Raw genomic sequence first — 25803 nt, 5'->3', positions numbered from 1 at the left:
TTAAGTATTGTAATATGAAAGAATTTGGTGGTCCCTAATGTTTTTGAGTAGTTTATGGCATCACAGATTAACTATAGAAATATGAAAGATTTGGGTGTACCTTGAGTGAGTGAGTGAGTGAGTGAGTGGGTGAGTGGGTGGGTGGGTGGGTGGGTGAGTGAGCATGTGCCCCAAACTTTCAATCTCCAAGCCCAAACTTGTCTCTTAGCATCATTTTAAGTACATTTCATTTTCATCAAAAGGACTATCACCAGCTAAGTTTACTTCACTATATAGGCTTTGGACTAGTAGCTAGAGTCACAGACTCCATTAATGCTCATACAATGTAATATCGACACAATCCAAAAAAAAAATTTATCATACAACTTCAGAAAATCTAGAAAGACACCATTTCTTCATCAGACCTGTTGCCATGAACTCACAGACCACTGCCACAGAGAATCTGTTCCTGATTGCTCAGGACGGTCAGGTAGCCTAGTGGTTAAAGCGTTCGCTTGTCACGCCGAAGACCTGGGTTCGAAGCCCGACATGGGTACAATGTGTGAAGACCATTTCTGGTGTCCCCTGCTGTGATATTGCTGGAATATTGCTAAAAGCGGCATAAATCCATACTGACTCACTAACTCCTGATTGCTCAGTATCACCACCGACCTAACTAATACCAGGTCTGAACATCTTGCAAGATACTTCTCCACAGTTCCCCCCAACACACATTCAAACTGTTTTATTGTAGGAAATGATTATGAAAAAGGCACATTACTACATCATAAAATAATCATTTATCGACATGGTATATTTTAAAAAATTAATTGCCTATTTTGAGGATAAATTGTCTCATAAATTATTTTTAATAACTTTCTATATTTGTATTTGCTAAAAAGCTGTGCACTACTTTTTCTCAAAAGTTGTAATAGGGCTTTCTCTAGAAACCTCTGACTGTCAACCATGAGACAAGAGGCAGTCAATCTACTACAGACCCCCAGGATGGCAAAGTGATAAACAAAGACTTCCAATCTAAACATAAACAGACAGTGCTGACCTTTCCCTGGGGGCTTTGATCCTCGTGTTCTTATTACCTCGTTATGGGAGGCCCTCCTCAAGGGGAGATAACCCTGGGTCACTGTTCACATGGGTGGCGAATATAGTTACACAATTCCAGATTCACCTGTGATAGTCTAGTTCTCTACTTCTCTTCAGCTTGAAACAATACATGTTGCCAAGTTCTATTCAGACACGATAAAATTCTAAAACCGTTCAGCATATTGCAAAATTTTACATCAACAGCCATTCTGATATGTTCTAACATCCATTCTACACTGGGTATTTCCCATACATTTAAAATGGAGATATATCCCTAGTTACCTTGCTAGCCAGAGATATGTATTACTACAGAATAACAATTGGGTTAAGCACAGGGATGAGCTCCGTGTGGCTGGTGCAATAATGTTTAACATTGTATCTGAATGTGGAGCAGGCGTTACAGTGTTATCAACCCGGGAATCCCAGGGGAGGTAACAGAGTCCCAGCAACTGTACAGCTGCCAAAACACATGCCTTCAGGCCAGGATGAATTAAATGTTAGATTTTCAGCCATTCACTACCCAAACCCTAATTTGCATCATTTTGCTGTTGACCAGTACACAGATGAAAAAACGTGTGTGTTGTCTTCAATCTTTACTTGATGAAATACGCTATATATATTATCAAACGATTGCCTTCATTAGGGCTGGGACGAGTTCAAATTTACTACCCAGGTACCCACCCCCCTATAACCCAACCCTACCCGGGTAGCCGCTGTGGGTCTCAAGAGATAGGTACAAACTGTCCGTTTGGGAAAAGTTTGACCGTAGCTCTGGTAAAATGTGTTTAGATACATGTATGAAACGACCTGGTGTATACACTGAAGTTGACTGAAGTTTTATTTTTATTCAAACATACAAAAGTCAGAAGAAATGGGTGTAGTAGTCAGGAAGAACTGGGAACATTAGTGACTTGTAGTTTAAACATAGAGTTTTAGATACTTTTTGTCATTAAACAATACATGACGTGACTAACCATGGGTCCCGGTAGTCCTGTGGGTACCCGGGTCCTACTCAGTACCCACCAGACCCAAGTACCTGAGTTACCCGTCCCAGCCCTAGTCTTCATTTATAGTAAATTACAAGAATCTTGAATAGTTTGTTAAATTAAATTTGAAATAATAAAAGATTCCCAAAATACATCTAAATAGGTAAGTCCCTCGTTTACTTCATCCTTGACATATTCCTCGCATGTTAGTGAAAAAAGTAATGTGCCCTTTTCTTAAAGATGGTTTGTATTGACATATCCAGAAGTCAAATTTTGATTCACGACTGCTTTTATGAGTATGAGTAAGTATTTTTTCAAGAAAATAATAATTTAGCACATGTGTGTGTTGGTAAACATAATTGAGTTCCTAAACAGTTAAAAAAAAGCAGATCTCAAATTAAAGTCAAACCCCCATCACTTCTCTGAAAACTTGAAAAATCTCTACCCTTTTTACAGGTTAATATGAAATAAATATAAATGAGAATAAAACCCAGAAATTTGTGAAAGTATTAACCATATTGAAGCAGAAACCATATACAACAATTTTACAAAAAGTGAGAAAGTTAAGTGTAGCAGCATTAGAGAATGCTGCCATAAACAGCAAATGTTGAAAGGGTAAATATATCTGTGGCATGAATGGGACAGAACAATAGCAAAAGCTATCACTGTTTCGGGGCAGCCCCTTGACATTCCCTCTAAAGTATCAACGCGATTACATCCACGATGAAACTGAGGCAGTCACTCACAAGAAATTACAACGGAGGTCCGTCCACGACCACACATCCCGTGGGACACCAGGGCCGTAATATTACCCATGTGGGTCACCCCTTGCCCCAGAGGCACCCCTCCAATTGTTCTACAGTGCCGAGGGCTATAAATTTGATGTGTGAGTTACAGCAATATCATGTCTTACACGGCACAAAGGCGAGGCTTGTGTGGCACAGGGTCTAAGTGCAATCGGTAAAGACCTTGCATGATAAACCTTCAAGGTTTGAGGATGTTGATCCCAATAACGAAATCTAAACCAAGATATAAGCTCTAACTTCAGGAGTGATTGGTGAGTAAGATCATCACAGTGACTTCTAGAGCACAAAGGTGATGGACGAGGTGGGGTGTACGACTAAATGAAGTTCCATGATATGTGTTACGCTTAGAGAGTGATTGAGTGAATGAGGTAGAGATGTTCCTGGTATATCATATGACCATAACTGTGCTGGAAAACCGGTGGTTGATAGCATGAGCAGAATATATTGCCATGTTTGTTAAGCCAGTGTCACTAGTGTTGCTTAGTGAGCAGATTAACATTTTGTAAAATTTGTTTAAAAGTAACGTTTGCCTTAGGCATATAATAAAATAGTGTATTTCAGATTTGTCTTTTTTACTTGACACGTTTTTGGGGATTGTCAAATCAGTATCACTTGTTGCTTAAAGGCAGAGACTTTAAATCAGAGGAGTTACCTCTCAGGATGTGGAGTTACCTCTCCTGCCCTGCCAGGATCTACATGTTTGGTGTTTGAATCTCAGATTCACTCTGATTATCTCATCCTTGGTCTGTCAGTACCCGTCTATGACCTGCATCACTTAGCTTCCACATGAAGCTGGCACTCACTCACTCACTCACTCACTCACTCACGCTCAAATTCTCACTCGCTCACTCACTCACTCACTCACCCACATAATCTGATCCGGTCTTTAAAGTACAGACACAAATGTACGTGAGATTGAATAGACAGAACACATGCAGCGACCTGCATGTCTTGCCGTAGTTATCTACAGACAGTATGGCCCAACTGTTCGAACAGCAACAACATGAACCAACATGGACCTTCCGCTCTCCGGGTGAACACTCTACCACTAGACCACGGAGGCGGTCGACAACCCTGGATCATAACAAGGGAAAATCATGGATGTGAACCCTTTATCATACAGGCTCCTGACATGCCTAAGGGGCACAACTCTGCACAACATTGTAACGGGTATACATGTACTACAAATATATCTGAATATAGTGTAGAATTGCATCTGAAGGGGATTGGGTGGCTGCAATGACTGTTGTGTATGGACAATAATGAGCTAACACTTTACCCGCTAGGCAACCTGCCATGGTGTCAGTGAGTGAGTGAGTATGGTTTTCCATTGCTTTGAGCAATATTCCAGCAATATCACAGTGGGGGACACCAGCAATGGGCTTCACACATTGTACCCATGTCGGGAATCAAACCCAGGTCTTCAGCGTAACAAGCAAAAGCTTTAACCACTAGGCTACCCGACTGCCCCGTGGGATATTTGAGGGTAATGTGAGGTGCTTTGAGCAATTTTCAAGCAATATCACACCGGGGGACACCAGCAATGGGTTTAACCCATTGTACTCATGTCATGAATCGAACCCAGGATGTTGACGTGACGAGTGAACGCTTTAACCACTAGGCTACCCAACCACTACCCGACCTGATGTGAAGACAATAAAGTGACTTACCTGGAATGGAACTGCATCAAAGAAGATAGCTAGGAACCAGTTGAGGGTGACGGTGGACACCTCGATGTCGATGTCCATCAGGTGTCTGGAGAGCGTGGGCAGCTTCTCCTTGATGAGGTCTTTCAGGACCAGCTGGTCAGCCTGGGCACCCACCAGGTTGTGGTCGAAGTAGCTGGGGGTGAAGTACCTCTCCGTGATGGCCACCAGGGTCCTGTGTACACACAGTCACAGGAGGGTAAGTGCACTGTAGCAATGTGGGGGTGGGTATGGGGGTGGGTGTGGTGAGGGGGTGGCGTAAAGTACCTCTCCGTGATGGCCACCAGGGTCCTGTATCAGTCACAGGGGGTTAGTGCACTGCAGCAATGTGTGGGAGGGGGTGGGGGTGGTTAGGGGGGGCGTAAAGTACCTCTCCGTGATGGCCACCAGGGTCCTATACACAGTCACAGGGGGTTAGTGCGCTGCAGCAATGTGGTGGTGGGGGTGGGGGTGGGTGTGGTTAGGGGGTGGCGTAAAGTACCTCTCTGTGATGGCCACCAGGGTCCTATACACAGTCACAGGGGGTTAGTGCGCTGCAGAAATGTGGTGGTGGGGGTGGGGGTGGGTGTGGTTAGGGGGGTGGCGTAAAGTACCTCTCCGTGATGGCCACCAGGGTCCTGTGTACACACAGTCACAGGGGGTTAGTGCACTGCAGCAATGTGGGGGTGGGGGTTGGTGTGGTTAGGGGGGCGTAAAGTACCTCTCCGTGATGGCCACCAGGGTCCTATACACAGTCACAGGGGGTTAGTGCACTGCAGCAATGTGAGGGTGGGGGTGGTTAGGGGGGTGAAGTAACTCTCTGTGATGGCCACCAGGGTCCTGTATCAGTCACAGGGGTTAGTGCACTGCAGCAATGTGGGGGTGGGGGTGGGGGTGGTTAGGGGGGTGAAGTACCTCTCTGTGATGGCCACCAGGGTCCTATACACAGTCACGGGAGGTTAGTGCACTGCAGCAATGTGGGGGTGGGGGTGGGGGTGGGGGTGGTTAGGGGGGCGTAAAGTACCTCTCTGTGATGGCCACCAGGGTCCTATACACAGTCACGGGAGGTTAGTGCACTGCAGCAATGTGGGGGTGGGGGTGGGGGTGGGGGTGGTTAGGGGGGGCGTAAAGTACCTCTCTGTGATGGCCACCAGGGTCCTATACACAGTCACGGGAGGTTAGTGCACTGCAGCAATGTGGGGGTGGGGGTGGGGGGTGGGGGTGGTTAGGGGGGCGTAAAGTACCTCTCTGTGATGGCCACCAGGGTCCTATACACAGTCACAGGAGGGTTAGTGCACTGCAGCAATGTGGGTGTGGGGGGTGTGGGTGGATTTTGGCGTGGGTGTGGGCGAGGGTGTGGTTGAAGGTGGGGGGGGGGGGGGGGGGGGGAGTTCCTGTCCATGATGGCCACCAGAGTCCTACACACAGTCACAGGAGGGTTAGTGTACTGCAGCAATGTGTGGGTGGGTGAGACAAGGTGAGGTGAAAAGGAGTTTAGCATGGTCATGTTCAAGATTGTCACACTTACAATAGCGACATGCAATCACGGGACAGATGCTCTATCCACCAGACCACAGAGAAAGTTGGGAGGAGAACATATTGTATAACTGAGGATATTCCTCTGACCTATCCCTCCACTTATGTGACAGAAGACACCAGAACAGCTTTCTGAAGTTTTTTTTTTGTCTGTGTCCTTGTCAAAGTACCAGTAATATACTAAAATGACTAAAAAAGGGAGTTTACAAGCTCAGTGCTCAGATCCAATAGAGTGACAAGGTCTTGGATTAAATACATGAAACAAAAAGTGTGGAAGTCAATTACAGCCATAGAGGGCACGGGTGGCACGTCAGAGACCTATGATTGTGGGTTCGAATCCCGGTTTGCCCCAATTATGTTTCTAGGTTTGTCAGCACCATTCCCGTGCTTGTGGGTTTCACCGAAGTGGTAAACGTTTGAGACCTACATCACTTCGGGCTTTCCTCCCACATTAAGTTGACACGCCATGATATAACTGGAATAATGTCAAAAGAGGCGTTAAACCCAACTCACTCACTCACTCATTACAGCCTCGCAGAAGATAGCGAGGTGGAACATGGCCCAAGTTCCCAGCAGAAATACCTTCCATCTTATTGTAAAATCATTGTTTTTCTTGAAATCAAATTTTGTCAACTTCCTTCTAAAAACATATTTGTTTGTTGTTTAATGACACACTTAGCAATATTCCAGCTATTTGATGGCTGCCTGTAAATAATCAAGTCAGGGCGAGAAAATCCAGTGATTGGCATCATGAGCATTGATCTGCCCAGCCAGATCCTGTTAGTTGCCTCCTACAGTTGCTGTAGACCAATTCTTAACAGGACCTTCATGGGGTCTATCAAAATGATATTTCCAGACTAGGTTTAAACTGACCAGAAAGCATCCTGTGCGTCCATGAAGAGCAGCGCCATGCCGACAATGAAGTTCATGCCCTGGCAGTATCCGATGGAGGGGCTGTGGATGCAGAAGGCCAGGAGGATGTCCTGCAGGTCCATGATCTGAAGGTGAAGGTCACACGCGTCTACACACCAGCGGTATACTTTACATGATCTCAACAACCACATCACTTTCTTTAATTCCTTGCACATGTATCACTTGACTTAACATCAGACTAACTATTCTGTAATCTGTATATCAGACTGATTTTCATAATCCTAGGAGTCCCTAACTAACTCTTTCATACATTTGTTGGATTGAACCATACATGCATGAACTTCTGATACTTTGAATAACCATACCAACTTCCATAACACCTATGTGTGCAGGTTAGGACATTAATGATCCTGTACTTAACAGTTGTTGTCTGTGTGTCTGTCTGTGTGTCTGTCTGTGTGTCTGTCTGTGGTCACCATGACAACTCACCCCTCTGGATCCTGCCGTGGCAAACTTGACATTACTCGGCATTGTCCGCATCAGGTCCAGGGAGACCTGCTTCCTGTAGCGAGCAGCCAGCTGAGGAAGAACAAGTACACAAACTCTCACTACCTTCTTGAAACACATCTATGTACACTCACAACATGGATCAATCAAAGATGAATTATTACACACTATGACAGACTTTCCATGATTTCTGAAACAAGCAGCTATGGCCTAGTTAATCCGCCAACCAAGACTTGAACACCCTATAGATTACTGATCCTGTAGCCTTCCAAGACTTGAATACCCTACAGTGTACTGATCCTGTAGCCTTCCAAGACTTGAACACCCTCAGATTATTGATCCTGTAGCCTACCAAGACTTGAACACCCCACAGATTACTGATGCTGTAACCTACCGGTGAGTCCGGAACAAGGTTGCAGAGATTGCGGAAGTAGTGGGGACCCTTCTCTGTGATGACATCCTGAACTTGGTCGTGGACTAGCTGCCGCCACACCTGTTTCCGATACTGGTCCGGAATTCCGCCACGACACAGATGCTTCAAACCCTTCTTCTGCAAAACACATAATACATCCACATCATAGACAATACATCCACATCACGGACAATACATCCACATCACTGACAATACATCCGGGTGGGGGTGTGGGGGTGTGGGGGTGTGGGGGTTGTGTCCCAGTAATCTAAGGTGGCACATTTTGCTGTCAAACTTGAAAAACTTGCACATCATAATCACATCTGTTCACAGATTTATTAAAAGTAGTTCCTGCTAGGTTACCTCATTTGAATATTTATCAGATCATGATCCAAAGTTTATTGGATTTGTTTCTGCATCCATACCGCTATACATTATGTGATAAACTCGGCTACAAAATATCTGCTTACATTTTTGACAATGTTCTTGGCGTGCTGCCTGAGGTAGTTGTTCCACCGACGCTGATGTTCCTCGTAGGCGCCGGCCTGAGTCAGGTAGTGGACGCTCAGCTCCTGACACAGGTAGTGGAGCAGCAGGCCGGGGTCATCAAACTGGTGCTTGAACCCATAGCAGTCCACATGGACGTCGTGATTCGCCAGTCTACAACACACACAACACTGACGCACTGGAGCCGGACACGTATTACATATGTTGTCATCAATCAGTTGCTACACTTTCATCCATGCTTGTCTTAACTACGAACCCTGATGGATCTAGATCTTCATAACGATCTTAGCCTTAAGGTTACTGTAAAGTCATCGTAAGGCAAACGTACACTGTCATGGCCTATTTTGGAAACTATCGTAGGTCTAAGACATCACAAGAAAGTCGTAAATTTAAGATAGGTCCATACCTGTCGTAAGTTTATTGTATTTTAATTCAAGATGGTGGCATACTTTGCTGCAGATACTTTCTAAACAAATAACCTGCATTTGCTGAAACATTGACATTTCATTTTGTGAAGCTGTGTGATTCAAATCAACCCTTCTTATACACGAAGAACGCATCAAAGATTTCACGTCGGAAATGTTGTTACTAGTGACAGCGATTCTCTTAACTATCGAGTCGACAGCCTAAAAAATAATTTCTCTCCCAGTCTATTCTTACAGAAGTGTGAAACAACATACCTTTTTGATTAATCTTAAAAAAGATCATTTTGAAAATCTTGACCCTGATATAATATTCTATTATCCTCAAGCGCCTACAGACAAAGTACATTGCTGCATGTGTCCCCATATTCTTTACTTAATTACAGTATCGTAGTCAAACCAAATATTCATGCAAATAAAAAACAGACTGTTGATTAACACAGATGCCTTGAACAGTTTTGTTTAAAAAAATAAAAATGGCTGATGCCTAAGATCTTTGAAAAAATTGGAAAGTCTCAAAATTAATTTATTTTGTCATTAAATTAGATAAGGATGATACATTTTCCAAAACTAGTGATTCAACTGGTGTTGAGCATGTTGAAGGGTAATCAAGTTTTCTGTAAAACAATAACCATTTGTAACTGAAAGATCATGATTATGAATGTTTAGATTCATCAGCGAGGTGCTGGAAATAGGCTATATTCTAAGGGAGGCAACTCCTGTCCAAAACAATTTCCTTGCCTGTCATGAAGCTGCTATAAAATACCTTTCATATGTGGGCAAACTTGGGTTGATCTTCCTGGCATCATCGAGAAGCTTTTGGACTCTGATCTTGTGCTAGAAAAGAATGAAGTTCAAACCTGATAGACAGAACCTACAAACATCAGTACTTTGTATCAAATACATTACAATATCAATTATTATTTTTCTCAGAAATCAAATATACAGAATAGAGTGTTAACAATAATTTTCTTGTTATCAACCCCAAAGGATAAAAATGTTCATAAATTTGCCAAAAGTTGCAAATTAGAGATTTGAACTGATGTGCAGCACTGTTAAGGGAGACAACTTTACAATCGGATCAACCTAACTATCTATAAGCAAAATGGTAAAAAAATGTCATGGCTGCCTAATCCTGAAGCAGTTCTACACTCATAAAGAGTCATATCCCAGCTGAATTACCCAGAATCCCTCACTCACCCTGTCCCCACCAAAGAGAGACAACTCTGCGTCGTCCATGGTGTCAGTCCCAGTGAAGCGGATGCTGGACTGTATGAGGGAGACGTAGTCGAACTTCCACTTCTCGATGTCCGCCTCCAGGACATGGAGCTTGCTGCACAAATAGGGAGGGATGGTCAAGATTTATCATTCAAATTGGCTTCCACAATTTCCGCAAATTATCAGAATAACATTATGTTATGAGTTTGTTACCCCACCTTGGCCATAACCTTTTCTAAACTTGGTTTACAAATATGCTGATTCACAAAATTTGAAATGGGAAAAAGATTAAAAGCAGTGTTTTACAAAAATAAGTAAACATTAGAAAAACACCTCATGTACTGTCGTTATCAATATAAATACTTTATTTGAAATACTATAATTAAAACCTGTTCAATATTTATCATAACAACTTAAAAAAACGATGAATTACGACGAATCGTGAGAGGAAATTCCAAAAATTTATTTGAAATTGAAATTAGAATATTTTTGACCTGACAACCTGAAGTTTTAGGACTAAAACCTGTAAATGAAAACAAAAAGTCTGACCTGAGCCATATTCGCCTATATTCTTTCCTGGAATCACAACGTGTATTTACACTTATATCTACACTTTTCTCATCATACTATATACTACATACCGTATTCGACGTAATAAGCACCCCTCTCCAATAAGCGCCCATGGCGATATTTGCTAATATATTGGCTGTTCAACAATCCCAATTAGCACCCCTTCCGTTTGATGAATGTACACAAGACTTATTTATTCTTGTATAATAAGCATGTTATATGCACCCTTAATTATGGGAAATTAAATTCTGGAAAAATATATCTGTCGTATATAAACATTTCAGGCTGTCAGCATAAACCACGAAATGTAAGATCTTTCAACTCTGTTATTTTTCACCAAAATAATATTCTAATAAGAGCCCCCCATTTCTAATTTTGAGAGCGCCCTGTCGAATACGGTATGTGTCTCCTGTAGTCCTACCTGTCTTGCTCTGTGAAGACCACCTGATCGCTACTCCGCAGTTTGGCCAGGCGTTTCACCTCCTCATTCAGGAAACGGTTCTGGTTTTGTAAGACTCGAACTCTCTCCTGAAACTCTTTTGATACTTTGGTTGTTCTGCAAGCCAGATATATTGATGAGGATAGCATCATGTCATCAACAGCTACACAACAAAACATACAGCAAGACGACATCATGGGAGGGGGGGGGGGGGGGGGGGAGTATTATGTTTTGCCGCTCAGGACAAAGTTCCAGTCACTTTGGTTGGAAAACACCATCAAGGAGAATTTTGAACCTGGCATTTTGGAATTTAAAGTTAATGTTCAATCTCTAGACTACCTTAACTTTTGTTTGTTTGTTTGTTTGTTTGTTTGTTTGTTTGTTTAAAGCCATAGTCAGCAATATTACAGCTACATGACGGCGGCCTGTAAATAATCGAGTCTGGACCAGACAATCCAGTGATCATAATTGTTAGCTTGTGTCCATGATGTGAAAAATACCAGAATAATTAAGAATTGACATATTTTTGTTTTCATTTATGGAGGTAAAAAACTGTGCACTGATTTAATCCATGTAGTGGAATAACACAAAGCATTCACACCATTTTTTTACGTTTATAACTCTATAAACATATTGAAGCAAATTCTTATAAATAAATATGGGAACAATGATAACATCCCAGACTGATTTATCAAGCAATTAGGAAACAATTGTCTGTTAGTAGGTGTGGTCTAATATTTTTTTTGGCTCATGGGAACATAAACGCCCAAAAAAGTGTTTAGTTAGCCAATCAAATGCCACGGCATTGCTTGCAATTTCTTCACTTTGAGACCCGTGAAGATCCGGGGTAGAATAGGTCTTCAGCAACCCATGCTTGTCGTAAAAGGCGACTAACGGGAGGTGGTCAGACTCGCTGACTTGGTTAATGCATGTCATCAATCCCAATTGCGTTGATCGATGTTCATGATGTCAATCACTGGACCGTCTGGTCCAGACTCGATTATTTACAGACCGCCAACATATAGCTGGAATATTGCTGAGTGCGGAGTAAAACCAAAAAAAAACCCCCCCAAAACCACCTTCACTTTGAGGAGTACTCTACCTCTTCTTGCTGTCATAGGCCTGGTCCCCATGGCCCAGCTGCCCCAGCTTCTCGTCAAGGTCCAGGATGATTTCATCCTTCTGTTTAAGGATGTCCTGGTAACAAGTCTGTCGGTTCATCACCTTGGCCAGCTCACACTTGGTGGCTCTGAAACACAGCATCCCAAGGTCATCCCAAGGTCATCCCAAGGTAACATTCAGAGGAGGAGTTAATGGCAAATGTTTTTACAAACGCGTGGCTGCTATAAACATGCAGATATTATGCCAAATATTGTATGTCCCTTGTTCAAAGGACTGCCTCTGTGGTCTAGAGGTTAGAACATCTGCCCTGAGAGTAGAAGGTCGGTGGTTCAATCTCCTGACCACATCTGACATTAAATGATGATACTTGTTGTTACCCTGCCTGATGTTCAAGCATTAAATGGATAACACAAGGACTGGTTGGCTCAGAGTAAATGTTATGTGTCTGAGAGGGGTATCCATGTTGACCTGTGGCACGTAATCTCAGTGGGCTAGCACTATAAAACCAGCATAAACCTAGACTAGTACACGCAGCTACACACACACATGTATGCACGTCGCTTTACAAGTGCAATAATTTAGAATGTGGTGTTAAACCCATTTCACCTCACCTTGTTCAAAGTTACAAAACTTATCAATAAATATTGTAGATAAATCCTTCCCGCACATCGATATGACTATAAAACATGTATGTCAAACTGATAGATGACACTACCACGCTAGCTACTTTTATATCATTCAATTTCGTATGAACAGCGGCTGCCATTTGCTGTATACTGTATAAATGCAATCATGAATGTCACCAAAATATACTTAGGACAGTCGAACCATGTCGTGGAACAGACATAACTTGACCACTGTCCAAATCAGGATCTGACCCAACCCACTCACTCTGAAACAATCCCCACCACTCCTGTAGCAAGCAGCCATATGCACCAACAGACACAGATAAGATAAGCAAGTATTGCCCTGACTGTGGCCTGACTATAATCGATACAGCATATTGCAACCTTACAACTTGGGGCTTATAGGATAACACAAGGTCTTACGTTAAAGCTTTATCAGATATTAACACTAGCTCACTCGTCCTGCACCTGCCACCTGTACGTCCCACACAAACGATATCAGACAACTACCGGTACTTTATTTCAATCAGCATCTCTCAGCGTCATACCATGAGGCATATAAGACCATGCATCCCTCTACTGTCATGCAACAGCCATAAGGATGTTCTTATTTTTTACAAAAGAATTTAATACTCAAATTGCCATAAAAATATTAAACCAAATTAAATTCGGAAATTTAATTTCAAATAGGAAATGGCATTTAATATTAACATATTTCATCTATTTTTTTAAGAAAGTTTTTAATTCTCAAATTTCAATTAAAATATTCAAAAAATTAAATTTGGATATTTAATATTTAAATAGGAAATGGCATTTAATATTAGCAAATTACATATATATTCTTACGAAAGATTTAATTCTCAAATTTCTATTAAAATATTAAACAAAATTAAATTTGGATATTTAATATTTAAATAGGAAATGACATTTACTATTAACAAACTTCATCTGTTGGAAATAGGAAAACTGACACCTTAAAAGTTCCTTAGCCTGATGAGAAATAAAACAGATATGTTTCCTAAATCGGCAATACCGAGGTCACCTGAAGCCATATGTTACTGTATACAAAGACAAGCTGTTTTGCAGAGTCAGCTGAAAGATGGACCGATAACAGAATATAGATGAGTGGCACCACAGGGACACACTCACAATCCATCTGATATGTCAGGCATGCTCTATACAGCTTACACTGAATCTAGGTAACAGGTGAGTGGCATATCACAGCAACACACGCAGAATCCATCCTACATTTCATTGAATGTTGTTTTGTGTCACAGCAGTAATATTATCAGAACCTGTAAATATTCAAGCATGGAACAGGCAAAACAGTGACTAGGCACCAACCCATGACATTGGCGCATAATGGGGCATGATGGGATATGGTGAGGCATGATGGGATACGATTGGGCACAATGGGGCCACAAAGGAGCACGACACAGAATCAGTCATGTGAGAGTCTGTCCACCTGATTACAACAGGATCAATAAAAGCATTGTGACTTTGAAGTGGAGTCAATGCCAAAAAAAGAAAAAAAGAAATATGTTTATCTCAAGCCATCCTAACAGCAGTTTTGCTTTATTTAACTGATCAAGACCCAGCAGGCATGTCAGACATGGCATATATTCTATCTATGGCTAACACGTATTGAAATGTAATGATGTGTTGGGTTACAAAACGCAGGTTTGTTGTTTAGGAGAACAACCATTCCGGGATTTAATGTAATAAAATATTAGCTCTCAAATCATTGGACCTTTATCCTCCTCTGAGTTCCAGACAATTGTGTCATTCAGTCCTTTAGTCATGTTTATACATTAATATCTTCAAAACTTCTACACGTAAATAAGGAAGAATTGTCTCATCAGACCAGAAAGCTGTATCTTATATATTGCAGCCTTCCACTGCATTGGCCGAAACGTATGATGCGGGAAGTCTATAATGGCACGATACGGAAAGCATTATGAAAAATATACACTGGCGAAAAACATAGTGAAAATTTGTCATGTTTAATCCCAGAAGGGTTGCTCTCTCAAAACAACGTACCGGTGTTTGAAAACCAATTACGATCTCGTTGTCGTCTCGAGAAACCACGCCAGCTGTGCTAAGGGGAAACAGCCCTGTCTGCCATTACTTGGCTATATGTAGACTGACATTTGACCACGTGTACCTGTGCCACAGACGTAACTTCTCCATGTTCTCAACACCATACACCACAGACAGGTAATGCATGAGACACCTGTAGTTTAGGTTGTGTATAGAAGGTGGATCAACTATAGTTCCAGTCGGTGGCATTGTCCAACACAAAGTCCACCCAAACAACTCCCAACATCGTCTCTGAAAGCGCCAAAGTACACTCCATGTCCTCCATGGTTACAAGGGTTTTAATCATTATTCTGAAAAGTTTCTTTGCATTGTTATGCTGTGTCTGATCAATGGCCTCTCCTTGCTGCAGCTGTTGCGGGGACCCTGGACATGGATTTATCATGAGTGACTCATACAGATATATGTGCCGCATACAACTTTTTTCTGTAGGTTAACATCTGAGACCTGTATCACTTCGGGCTTTCCTCCCACATTAAGCTGACACGCTGTGGTATAACTGTAATATTGTTCAAGGTAGCGTTAAACCCAACTTAGCTTCTCACTCACTCTAGATAGATATATGTGGGTATACAACTTGTGTATTCAGATATATCCTGTCCTCCTCCTCCTCCTCCTCCTCATCATCATCATCATCATCATCTCACTCACTTTAGACAGATATATGTGTCGTATACAACCTTTTTATGTAGGTTAACATCTGAGACCTGGATCACTTTGGGCTTTCCTCACACATTAAGCTGGTACGCTGTGGTATAACTGGAATATTGTTCAAAGCAGCGTTAAACCCAACTCACTCACTCACTCACTCACTGGATAGATATATGTGCCGTATACAACTTGTGTATTCAGATATATCCTGTCATCATCATCATCATCATCATCATCATCATCATCATCATCACCACCACCATCATCATCATCATCACCATCATCATCACTGTCTCCATCACCATACAAAATACGCTAAAGATCAAGAATCGAACAATATATGCTATATAATGGCTTCCAGTAAGATGTGACAAAATGAATTTCTTTTCCACGAGATGTCAGCCAATGCATACCTATAAGCTACACTACACTCTCAAACACAGACAGTATTGATTTCATGAATATATGCAAGCAATAACTCCATGAAGTTAATGAATAATTAAAGTTACCATGCCTGTTAATATTTCATTCATGCAATGACTTATGCACATAAGCCTCTTGCAGCTCAAAATAGGATTACAGGTATATGAGAGGCTTTCCTAGCAAGAATTAACAGTTAAGAAATGACAGTTACATTCATTCTTTTTTCATCAGTCTTTCATTTAGATCTCTGAATGTTAGCTTTATATGACAGGAAAGTATTAATTGATCAAGTTTAAGATATTTACCACTTAAGTGGAACCCATAAGTATAGTACTGCTTTGGGGTCAAAACTAACAGCAAGCAGATCCTGTCATGGCATAAGGGACATAACTCTTACACAATGTATAAGATCACCTGTTTCCTCTTGCCATGAAATAACTATTTGTTCTCAGAATCATCACCACCCACCACAACCACCATCCTTATATTATTATCATGAGTAGTGTTCTGACAGACACAGGATTGCAATGGGGGCACAAATGGGAAAGAAACATGCAAAAGACTACCCCATGTCTCATAAACAATATTTTCAACCCCTAACTCCAAACTATACACACAATAATATGTGAACTAATTATGTATAATTGAACTAACTGTGCTATTCACATCTAACTTTATAGTCAGATGAGCAACTGCACATCCTGCCGGCTGCCACATCTCAGCAACAATGTGTGAACTAATTATGAATTAGGTGAACTCACTGCCTTATTCTCACATCAAAGTCGACAGTGAGACAAGAAGCCAGAAGTCTTTAACCTTTTTCCCAAAATCCATCCACACACAAAACCACAATGTGGGAGCTAATTATTCATAAGGTGAGCTCACTGCCTTATTCTCACATCAAAGTCTACAGTGAGACAAGCACCCACCAGTCTTCAACCTTTTGCCCTATATCCATCCACACACAAAACCACAATGTGGGAGCTACCCCGGTAGTTATTCATAACATGAACTGACTGTGCTATAATCACTACAAAGTCTACAGTGAGACAAGTATTCAACCTTTTTCCCAAAATCGATGCATGCACAAAATCAAAATGTGGGAGCTAATTATCCATAAGGTGAACATGCAGTGCTATACTCACATCAAGTCCTTCTCCAGCTCTGAGATTCTGCCTAGCTCTTGTGACCCCATCTCCCCTTTATCGATGGCAGAATCACTGGACGCAGACATCGAACTATCATAAACCAGATCATGTCTTACAAACATCACCCACTTCTTCATCTCGGACTTTACACATATGACATACATATACCAGAGGATATGTGACAGAAATTCTGTTGAATCAATACAGATTTATACAACAACCCTGTGTAGAACATCAAATATTTGATCTTGGCAACAGAATGATACCATTGTTGCCATTGATTTGAACCTGAAGCCTGACGGCAACAGAGGACTGGCCTGATGGAGTGTACACATGAATGAATTAAATCGGATATCAATATATCAAGTTAACATAAATAAAATGACATTTAACACATTTGCAAACATCAAAGTCCAATATGGTAAACTTTGCTTCATATTGTATTTTGAATATTTTTCAAAGAACTTAAATACTTTGAGGCTACCATTAATAAACTGGTGAAATCAATGTCACTGCATTTTGTGTGATTTTGATTTAGGTCCAGAGTGTTATATCAGTAACTGTACAAGAAGACAAACTTCAAGAAAGTCCTAATGTCATAGCAGTAATTGTTCAAGAAGACAAACTTCATGAAACCATTTGGCCATTTTGGCCATCAGTTTGGCCATTTTGTCCATCAGATTGACATTTGGCCCACAAGTTTGGCCATCTTGTCCATCTGATTGACATCTTGTCCATCAGCTTGGCCATTTTGTCCATCAGATTGACATTTGGCCCACAGGTTTGGCCATCTTGTCCCTCAGATTGACATCTTGTCCATCAGCTTGGCCATCTTGTCCATCAGCTTGGCCATTTTGGCCATCAGATTGACATTTTGCCCACTATAGTTTGGTCATAATGTCTGACAGATTGACATTTTGCCCGCTATGGTCATTATGTCAGACAGATTGACATTTTGCCGACTAGTTTGTCCATTTTGTCCATCAGATTGACATTTTGCCCGCTATGGTCATTTTGTCCGACAGATTGACATTTTGCCCACTAGTTTGGCCATTTTGTCCACCAGATTGACATTTTGCCCACTAGTTTGGCCAAAGCATTAAGCAGCTTAAGCAAAAGCTGTGGCCCGTCCCCTTTTGCAAACAGCACACAACAGAAGAACTATGAACAAACTTCTCTACCATCATACATACCTATGTCGGTTCCTCTCCTCCGATCTAGACAGATCAAAGTTCTGATACTGATCACAGTCGCTGTCTTGATCAAACTTCTGCTGTCTAATCTTCCTCTTCATCCCATCAGCCTTTGATCTGTTTCTCCTCGTGTGTCCTTCCTCCCCGTACAACTCGTCGCTGTCCGCGGTGCTGCCGCTGCTGGAGTCGCCGTTGTAGATGGAGCTTCGGCGGTAGCCGTTAGCCTTGGTTTCACACGAGTCCATGCTGACGGACAACTGTCGAGCATACGGAGCAAACAGGGACGACGGAATCTCTGAAACGATCAGGTTACACATGTAGACTTTATCATTTACTGTCATTACTGGTGGAAGATGAAGACAGAATTCACTTCAGAAGTAACAATGTTGAAATCAATCAGTCAATTCTGTCTTCATAAACATTAAATCCACAAAAGAATTTTTTGGAAAATCATGTCCGAATTAAACAAAAGCACTTCAGAAAGTTATTCCGAAATAAATTACAATCTTTAATCTATTAATCTTTGCAATTCTCTCATAGATCATACATATGATTTTTTACAATCAAAATCATGTATACTAAAAACTTATTTTCTAAAATGAATTTTGACATATTTGAAAATGAAAAGATGTTTGATATGTAGTCCAGCCTTGAGAAACCTTACCGGGTCCCAACAACAAATACTTCAATATGGCTGGTCTACGACAATCTCAAGGCAAGACTTTTTATAACATTTAATGGTGACAGTGAAAATCAATTTATCAAAATATTTCATATGATACAGAATACATAACAACTACAGGCAGTATATATAAGTTTGAACCTATCACAAGCCTGTGTTGTGCTGTGTGGTGCTGTACTACCATGCATACATAAACTTATCATTCAGTTATTACTCACTATTATTGCACTAGGAATTATATCTGGTTATATGCTAATATGTAAATTGCTACCAATGCATATTCATATATTTATTGCATGTTCAAATAATTATTCATAGATTGAATAATGACTGACTATTATGTCTATTTTGTTTGTGTTCTACTTGTAAGTAACCAAATTGGAGGCCATTTTGAATCTCTGGTGATATTTTTTTAATAATAATCACTTTTTATTTGTGACATGCTTCAAATATTTGTTCATACATGACCCTACCTTCACTAGATATATGCTGTTGTTATTAAATATTCATAATAGTATCAATATCTTGACAGTAAAATCACTATCAATTTCATTGATAATCCTCCCAAACTAACATATTTCTTTTGACATCTAACCTGAATATCAGTCCACCTCGCCACCCCTCATCTTTATCCTTTCCATGACATGTTTATAAATCCTTCATCAAGCCAATAATTTTAAAGATGATTATCTCCCAAACACCTGTTCTTGCAGTTAATAAAAAAATACCCATATATATCTACTAATAAATAATTAGTAAATACATCTCATATTACAATCCTATGTGAATATTCTACATCATAGGCCACCACACATATTTTGCCAGTTTTATAGTAATATTATTTAGTACACTATTATTTATATCAGACTATGACATAAAATCAATATTAAGCATAGTATACAATATATTCAACAGATGGCAGCCTTGACCTACGAAAACAAGGGCAGGTAACTGCTGATGTAATGATTTTCTTACTAAACAAACCCTGGCCAGATCAATCAATATTTCCGTGCAGTAGTGTATTGTGTCAATATTGTGCAATCTTGAAACTGATATTCTAAATTGCAGCTTATCAAAAATATCAGTGTCGCTTGCAAAGTTAGAAAAGCTTCTAAAAGCATTTAATGATACATACATAATCATTAAAATTTGTAGATTATTTTCATATCACACTGTATTTTGTAATTTCAATAATAGACATGCATGTGCAATGGATATGGAAATGAAAACATACAACATACAATCAATATTTTACCGCATAAATAGGTACAGAAACAGGAAGTACTAATCTGATAATGAGGGTTACAAGCAAAATAAAAAAAATATGCCAAGCATGGGTAAGCCATGGTGCAGGAATCTTGCAACATTGTATCAACATGCATTATATAAATACATAAATATATATTACCGTATTCGACGTAATAAACGCCCTGAGCGCTCTCAAAATTAGAAATAGGGGGCTCTTATTAGAATATTATTTTGGTGAAAAAAACAGAGTTGGAAGATAAATATCGTGGTTTATGCTGACAGCCTGAAATGTTTATGTATGACAGATATATTTTTCCAGAATTTAATTCCCCATAATTAACGGTGCATATAACACACGAGTGCGTGTTTTACGCGAATAAATAAGTCTTGTGTACATTGATCAATCGGAAGGGGTGCTAATTGGGATTGTTCACTCGCCAATATGTTAGCAAATATCGCCGTGGGCGCTTATCAGAGCGGGGCGCTTATTAAGTCGAATACGGTATATAAATAAATAAAAAATGCATTTCGAGGTTATGCATTATCATGCATTGTGGAAATGGAGCCGCCATGCATATAAGCATCATCTGCTTCTTAGTTACCAAGTCCATATCGCATTGATTTTATAAACACCAATAACTTATAACATATAATTCTTAAACATGTCTTTATAGGATAAACACACAAACGACATATAGAATCATCAACAACACAAGAGAAAAGTGTAATAAAGACATTGACGTGAGCCAGTGTTGCCATGACGAAACACCTGACAAAACTATCAGCTGAAGACTCAGTAATTCTGATTCTGAAGTGGAATGTAGGCTGCTCACTGTATGGTGTATTGAGTTCAGGTGAGCTATGAATCACTGCATGTTGTACAGGATCAGGTGAGCTAAGTCTTTGAAAACACACACTTGTCAACACATAAAAAATGCCATTTTGTAAAGGTACGTTTTTCTATATATTCAAAATATTTTCATATAATTATTTTATTAGAAAAAATGTTAAATATGAAATATTTAAAGGATCGTATATGGTTAAAGGCGATTTCTCCTATTGTATTTTCAGAAAATCCAGATGTCAAAAGAGAAGTGATGGCTATTTTCAATGAGCGTTTGAGAAGTGTGTGTGTTCTAGGAACTGCTGCAGTTTGTGTGTGAGGTTGGGGCTACAGGAAGCGTGTGTGGAGGTGCTGCACGTACAGGAAATGATACGACGACACTACGACAGTTGGTTTACCTAGAGGATTGGATATGCTGAACCTCTTTTTGAAGGGAGGCATCTCTGGGAGAAGGAGACAAGCATGTATATACATCAAATAAAAAACACATATCACCTGAAAACAAAATATTACAAGCCTGCGAAATGCAAAGCAGATTGATTCAGCTTTTTTATTTGTCCAAAGCAAGGAAGGTTGATAAAAAGGATAAATTATTGCCAGTAAATTTGCTATTTTTTAATACTTACACAGCATTAATTATAATTGTTTACATTCTACTCATTGTATTATCTGGCTTGTGTTTTATGTTTGAATGATTATTGAAACTTACAAACAAAAATACAATTTTATTTTTGTTAATGGGAGTTATGGGTTATTTCGATTTGCAAAAATTAGTCGCCAAATATAAACAAAGCTTTCTCACATCTAGAAAAAACACCTTGGAATTACATGAAACTAAATCACACATTGATGTTAATTATGTTGACCATAAAACTACATGTTAATTCACACAGCAGGTTCCTCTGTACAAGGATTCCATCTTATGCATCTTCTTGAGGCAAGGGAGTTAACCAACTTTAAAAGTCCAGTTTCCACCCTTGCTGAAATGGGCTGAAATTTCTGGGCTTGATTGTAGCACCAACAGTGGCTATTATGAGTTACGTCCCTTGTATGTCCCCCCCTACTGACCAATCAGATTCCATCTCTCATATCTCTTGCACTTGCTTCAAATGAGACAAGACAATTTCATCGATAATAAGATCTTTATTGTAATAAATCAGGTTTAACCTCGCAAAGTGCATCAAATCATTTGAGCCCCTGTGTTAAAAGCATGAAAAGATTTGGAAAATATCTATCAACACCCAACACATGCTCTGCAATATTCCTGTAATTGTACGAATTCTGCCATGTTGTTTATGAACCGGATGTCGGTTTCGTTACAGGATTTTGATTGATAACTCCCTAATTCCAGCCTACTTCAGCAAAGGTGCAAACTGGACTTCTAAAGTCAGTTAACGCCCTTGTCTCAGGAAGATGCAAGTCATGGTGCCGGAGCCACTGTTGATGACAGTAACTTTGACAAAGTATTGTAGAAGTCAGGTATATACGTGAGTGTTCTTGTAAATGCTTGAAGCTGTGATGCAAGACAAAGTGATATCACATGAAGCTCTACTCTGCCAACGGCGCCACACAATACTACACTGATGCTGCTGCTGATGGTGATGTTGCTGATGGTGTCAGATATACCATCCACAGCCAAAGAGCTCCCTTATTAAATCTTTCTTTTCAGATTATTCAAAATTATCTTTCAAACTGACTGGATCATCAATAAAACTTCCATAAAACAGGCAAAGGGGCATCTTTCAATTTAGGTGATTAGAATAGGAGATCCTTATAACGTTAAACTAAAACGTACAGAAAGGTACAAAAAATACAAACTGGGTCATTTATCGGGTGACTTGTTTGTTAATAAGTATGTAAAAAAATGGTTTTATATGGTTTTATTATTGTGGAAATACTGCAAGTTAGATATGAGGTGTGAACTATGTCCAATAGTACAAGCTGAAGTCATACAGGGTGTTGAGGCAGACAAGATTTACACAGAAGTGGGGTTATATTCACACTGCATCGACTACAGTAGTTAATATTAGATGACTACTTATATACAGTGAAGCTGGTGCTGCCTTCACGTTACTCCTGACTGGGTCATTGCAATCATCTTACCATAATAGAGACACCATTGCATAGACTGATTGGGGTCATTGCCATCATCTTACCATGATAGAGGACACCCTTGCATAGACTGACTGGGGTCATTGCGTTTAGTTAACCTTCTTGCATGGACTGCTTGGGGTCATTGCGTTGAGTTAAACTTCTTGCATAGACTGTTTGGGGTCATTGCATTCAGTTAACCTTCTTGCATAGACTGCTTGGGGTCATTGCGTTCAGTTAACCTTCTTAGACTTACTGGGGTCAACTCATTCAGTTATCACCTTGCATACACTGACTGAGGTCATCATGATCAGTTAACACCCTTGAATAGACTGTATGAGGTCACTACAATCAGTTATCACCTTGCATACACTGACTGAAGTCATTGCATTCAGTTAACACCCTTGCATACACTGACTGAGGTCATCATAATCAGTTATCACCCTTGAATAGCCTGAATAAGGTCACTGCGATCAGTTATCACCTTGCATACACTGACTGAAGTCATTGCATTCAGTTAACACCCTTGCATACACTGAGTGAGGTCATCACGATGAGTGAGATATCACCTTGAATAGTTTGACTGAGGTCATTGCGATCAGTTAACACCCTTGCATAGACTGAGGTTATCGTGATCAGTTATCACCTTGAATAGACTAACTGAGGTCATCACAATCAGCTATCACCCTTGCATACACTGACTGAAGTCATCGCGATCAGTTAACACCCTTGCATACACTGACTGAGGTCATTGCAATCAGTTAACACCTTGCATACACTGACTGAGGTTATCACGATCAGTTAACACCCTGACTGAGGTCATCACGATCAGTTAACAGAGTGACCACCATGTATTATTTGTAGCGGGTCAAGTATCTACTCCGACATGAACCAGTATTTCCTGTCTGATGACCATCGATTCATGAGTTTCTGGAGTACCAAATAAATGAATGTCTGAAAGATAGTGTCAAGATAATTTCAAAACTGTATGATGTATTTTTCACATAATAGTAGTCAGATTGCACTCTGCGGTGAGAAAACCTACTTTTTAAGAATCTGGAAAAAAACTTTAATTCCTCACTTAAAATCAGCAAAGTATTTTTCTTTCATTCTGATATATCTTCATGCAATGGGGACGATGTATTTTTCACATAATAGTAGTCAGATTGCACTCTGCGGTGAGAAAACCTACTTTTTAGGAATCTGATATATCTTCATGCAATGGGGACAAAATGTTTTGGGGAAAAGTGCACCTCCACCATCCTCACTTGTCCCACAACTTTACTACCAAGTCTCCCAGTAACGTAAAGGACAACATTCACGTTATCACTGCACTGGTTACCTTCAAACACTGGAGGCAAGGAACGAGATCGGTCCACCTTCTCATGAGAGGCTTGTAGAGGAGAAAACAGGCAACATGTTACACTCTCAACTCCTTGAGGAGTATCTTCACTAAGAGAATACTCATACTCTCAACTCCTTGAGGAGTATCTTCACTAAGAGAATACTCACACTCTCAACTCCTTGAGGAGTATCGTCACTAAGAGAATACTCACACTCAACTCCTTGAGTATCTTCACTAAGAGAATACTCATACTCTCAACTACTTGAGGAGTATCTTCACTAAGAGAATACTCACACTCTCAACTCCTTGAGGAGTATCTTCACTAAGAGAATACTCACACTCTCAACTCCTTGAGTATCTTCACTAAGAGAATACTCACACACTCAACTCCTTGAGTATCTTCACTAAGAGAATACTCACACTCTCAACTACTTGAGGAGTATCTTCACTAAGAGAATACTCATACTCTCAACTCCTTGAGGAGTATCGTCACTAAGAGAATACTCATACTCTCAACTCCTTGAGGAGTATCGTCACTAAGAGAATACTAACACTCTCAACTCCTTGAGGAGTATCGTCACTAAGAGAATACTAACACTCTCAACTCCTTGAGGAGTATCTTCACTAAGAGAATACTCATACTCTCAACTCCTTGAGGAGTATCTTCACTAAGAGAATACTCACACTCTCAACTCCTTGAGGAGTATCTTCACTAAGAGAATACTCATACTCTCAACTCCTTGAGGAGTATCTTCACTAAGAGAATACTCACACTCTCAACTCCTTGAGGAGTATCGTCACTAAGAGAATACTCACACTCAACTCCTTGAGTATCTTCACTAAGAGAATACTAACACTCTCAACTCCTTGAGGAGTATCTTCACTAAGAGAATACTCACACTCTCAACTCCTTGAGGAGTATCGTCACTAAGAGAATACTCACACTCAACTCCTTGAGTATCTTCACTAAGAGAATACTAACACTCTCAACTCCTTGAGGAGTATCTTCACTAAGAGAATACTCACACTCTCAACTCCTTGAGGAGTATCTTCACTAAGAGAATACTCACACTCTCAACTCCTTGAGGAGTATCTTCACTAAGAGAATACTAACACTCTCAACTCCTTGAGGATCATCTTCACTAAGATTGATGAGGACATACCCTTTTATGTCCCCCTTTCCTAAGAAGGAATCACAGACAAATTTAACTCCTTCTCAACCCTTTGAAGAGAACCAGGATGTCTCTTTGCATAATATTTTCACAGTTTCATATTGTTCTGGAGAAAAATAG

General features: G+C 40.3%; 1 pseudogene; it reads right to left on the bottom strand.

Annotated features, from left to right (window-relative positions):
- The window catches only part of LOC139459800 (uncharacterized), a 107735-nt pseudogene that overhangs the window by 43517 nt on the left and 38415 nt on the right, over window positions 1–25803 (bottom strand).

This window comes from Haliotis cracherodii, unplaced genomic scaffold (genome assembly GCF_022045235.1).
Source record: "Haliotis cracherodii isolate W230 unplaced genomic scaffold, xgHalCrac1.p SCAF_13, whole genome shotgun sequence".
In the NCBI taxonomy this organism is placed as follows: Eukaryota; Metazoa; Mollusca; class Gastropoda; order Lepetellida; family Haliotidae; genus Haliotis; species Haliotis cracherodii.
The sequence above is the reverse complement of the archived record's forward strand: the minus strand, read 5'-3'. Positions and strand labels throughout refer to the sequence as shown.